This window comes from Phyllobates terribilis, unplaced genomic scaffold (assembly GCF_046119375.1).
Source record: "Phyllobates terribilis strain yellow unplaced genomic scaffold, ASM4611937v1 Scaffold_20__1_contigs__length_20440879, whole genome shotgun sequence".
Taxonomy (NCBI): domain Eukaryota; kingdom Metazoa; phylum Chordata; class Amphibia; order Anura; family Dendrobatidae; genus Phyllobates; species Phyllobates terribilis.
The window spans coordinates 5,786,014-5,790,854 of NW_027362780.1; positions in this window are offsets into that span (position 1 = coordinate 5,786,014).

Below are 4,841 nucleotides of genomic sequence, written 5' to 3' on the forward strand. Positions count from 1 at the left end.
TAGGATAAAACAACATAAATACAATTTAATAAAGCATAAGATAAAACAACATAAATACAATTTAATAAAGCATAGGCTAAAACTACATAAATACAATTTAATAAAGCTTAGGATAAAACAAAGTAAATACAATATAATAAAGCATAGGATAAAACAACATAAATTCAATTTAATAAAGCATAGGATAAAACAACATAAATACAATTTAATAAAGCATAAGATAAAACAACATGAATACAATTTAATAAAGCATAGGTTAAAACAACATAAATACAATTTAATAAAGCATAGGATAAAACAACATAAGTACAATTTAATAAAGCATAGGTTAAAACAACATAAATACAATTTAATAAAGCACAGGATAAAACAACATAAATACAATTTAATAAAGCATAAGACAAAAAAACAAAAATACAATTTAATAAAGCATATGTTAAAGCAACATAAATACAATTTAATAAAGCATAGGTTAAAACAACATAAATACAATTTAATAAAGCATAGGATAAAACAACATAAATACAATTTAATAAAGCTTAGGATAAAACAACATAAATACAATTTAATAAAGCATAGGATAAAACAACATAAATACAATTTAATAAAGCATAGGATAAAACAACATAAATACAATTTAATAGAGCATAGGCTAAAACAACATAAATACAATTTATAAAGCATAGGATAAAACAACATAAATACAATTTAATAAAGCATAGAATAAAACAACATAAATACAATTTAATAAAGCATAGGATTAAACAACATAAATACTATTTAATAAAGCATAGGATAAAACCACATCAATACAATTTAATAAAGCACAGGATAAAACAACATAAATAAAATTTAATAAAGCATAGGATACAACAACATAAATACAATTTAGTAAAGCATAGGTCAAAATAACATAAATGCAATTTAATAAAGCATAGGATAAAACAACATAAATACAATTTAATAAAGCATAGGATAAAACAACATAAATAAAATTTAATAAAGCATAGGATAAAACAACATAAATACAATTTAATAAAGCATAGGTTAAAACAACATAAATACAATTTAATAAAGCATAGGACAAAACAACATAAATACAATTTAATAAAGCATAGGTTAAAACAACATAAATACAAGTTAGTAAAGCATAGGATAAAACAACATAAATAAAATTTAATAAAGCATAGGATAAAACAACATAAATAAAATTTAATAAAGCATAGAATAAAACAACATAAATACAATTTAATAAAGCATAGGATAAAACAACATAAATAAAATTTAATAAAGCATAGGATAAAACAACATAAATTCAATTTAATAAAGCATAGGATAAAACAACATAAATACAATTTAATAAAGCATAGGATAAAACTACATAAATACAATTTAATAAAGCTTAGGATAAAACAAATTAAATACAATATAATAAAGCATAGGATAAAACAACATAAATTCAATTTAATAAAGCATAGGATAAAACAACATAAATACAATTTAATAAAGCATAAGATAAAACAACATGAATACAATTTAATAAAGCATAGGATAAAACAACATGAATACAATTTAATAAAGCATAGGTTAAAACAACATAAATACAATTTAATAAAGCATAGGATAAAACAACATAAATTCAATTTAATAAAGCATAGGATAAAACAACATAAATACAATTTAATAAAACACAGGATAAAACAAAATAAATAAAATTTAATAAAGCATAGGATAAAACAACATAAATAAAATTTAATAAAGCATAGGATAAAACAACATAATTACAATTTAATAAAGCATAGGATAAAACAACATAAATAAAATTTAATAAAGCATAGGATAAAACAACATAAATACAATTTAATAAAGCATAGGATAAAACAACATAAATACAATTTAATAAAGCATAGGTTAAAACAACATAAATACAAGTTAATAAAGCATAGGATAAAACAACATAAATACAATTTAATAAAGCATAGGTTAAAACAACATAAATACAATTTAATAAAGCACAGGATAAAACAATATAAATACAATTTAGTAAAGCATAGGTCAAAATAACATAAATACAATTTAATAAAGCATAGGATAAAACAACATAAATACAATTTAATAAAGCATAGGTTAAAACAACATAAATACAATTTAATAAAGCATAGGATAAAACAACATAAATACAATTTAATAAAGCATAGGATAAAACAACATAAATAAAATTTAATAAAGCATAGGATAAAACAACATAAATAAAAATTTAATAAAGCATAGGATAAAACAACATAAATACAATTTAATGAAGCATAGGATAAAACAACATAAATACAATTTAATAAAGCATAGGATAAAACAACATAAATACAATTTAATAAAGCATAGGATAAAACAACATAAATAAAATTTAATAAAGCATAGGTTAAAACAACATAAATACAATTTAATAATGCATAGGATAAAACCACAGAAATACAATTTAATAAAGCATAGGATAAAACAACATAAATACAATTTAATAAAGCATAGGACAAAACAACATAAATACAATTTAATAAAGCAGAGGATAAAACAACATAAATACAATTTAATGAAACATAGGATAAACAACATAAATACAATTTAATAAAGCATAGGATAAAACAACATAAATACAATTTAATAAAGCATAGGCTAAAACTACATAAATACAATTTAATAAAGCATAGGATAAAACAAATTAAATACAATATAATAAGGCATAGGATAAAACAACATAAATTCAATTTAATAAAGCATAGGATAAAACAACATAAATACAATTTAATTAAGCATAAGATAAAACAACATGAATACAATTTAATAAAGCATAGGATAAAACAACATAAATACAATTTAATAAAGCATAGGTTAAAACAACATAAATACAATTTAATAAAGCATAGGATAAAACAACATAAATACAATTTAATAAAGCATAGGATAAAGCAACATAAATACAATTTAATAAAGCATAGGATAAAACAACATAAATACAATTTAATAAAGCATAGGATAAAACAACATAAATAAAATTTAATAAAGCATAGGTTAAAATAACATAAATACAATTTAATAAAGCATAGGACAAAACAACATAAAAACTATTTAATAAAGCATAGTTTAAAACAACATAAATACAATTTAATAAAGCATAGGATAAAACCACAGAATTACAATTTAATAAAGCATAGGATAAAACAACATAAATACAATTTAATAAAGCATAGGATAAAGCAACATAAATACAATTTAATAAAGCATAGTTTAAAACAACATAAATACAATTTAATAAAGCAAAGGATAAAACTACATAAATACAATTTAATAAAGCATAGGATAAAACAACATAAATACAATTTAATAAAGCAAAGGCTAAAACTACATAAATACAATTTAATAAAGCTTAGGATAAAACAAAGTAAATACAATATAATAAAGCATAGGATAAAACAACATAAATTCAATTTAATAAAGCATAGGATAAAACAACATAAATACAATTTAATAAAGCATAAGATAAAACAACATCAATACAATATAATAAAGCATAGGTTAAAACAACATAAATACAATTTAATAAAGCATAGGATAAAACAACATAAGTAGAATTTAATAAAGCATAGGTTAAAACAACATAAATACAATTTAATAAAGCACAGGATAAAACAACATAAATACAATTTAATAAAGCATAAGACAAAAAAACATAAATACAATTTAATAAAGCATATGTTAAAGCAACATAAATACAATTTAATAAAGCATAGGTTAAAACAACATAAATACAATTTAATAAAGCATAGGATAAAACAACATAAATACAATTTAATAAAGCTTAGGATAAAACAACATAAATACAATTTAATAAAGCATAGGATAAAACAACATAAATACAATGTAATAAAGCATAGGATAAAACAACATAAATACAATTTAATAGAGCATAGGCTAAAACAACATAAATACAATTTATAAAGCATAGGATAAAACAACATAAATACAATTTAATAAAGCATAGAATAAAACAACATAAATACAATTTAATAAAGCATAGGATTAAACAACATAAATACTATTTAATAAAGCATAGGATAAAACCACATCAATACAATTTAATAAAGCACAGGATAAAACAACATAAATAAAATTTAATAAAGCATAGGATACAACAACATAAATACAATTTAGTAAAGCATAGGTCAAAATAACATAAATGCAATTTAATAAAGCATAGGATAAAACAACATAAATTCAATTTAATAAAGCATAGGATAAAACAACATAAATACAATTTAATAAAGCATAGGTTAAAACAACATAAATACAATTTAATAAAGCATAGGTTAAAACAACATAAATACAATTTAATAAAGCATAGGTTAAAACAACATAAATACAATTTAATAAAGCATAGGACAAAACAACATAAATACAATTTAATAAAGCATAGGTTAAAACAACATAAATACAAGTTAATAAAGCATAGGATAAAACAACATAAATAAAATTTAATAAAGCATAGGATAAAACAACATAAATAAAATTTAATAAAGCATAGAATAAAACAACATAAATACAATTTAATAAAGCATAGGATAAAACAACATAAATAAAATTTAATAAAGCATAGAATAAAACAACATAAATACAATTTAATAAAGCATAGGATAAAACAACATAAATAAAATTTAATAAAGCATAGGATAAAACAACATAAATACAATTTAATAAAGCATAGGATAAAACAACATAAATACAATTTAATAAAGCATAGGTTAAAACAACATAAATACAATTTAATAAAGCATAGGTTAAAACAACATAAA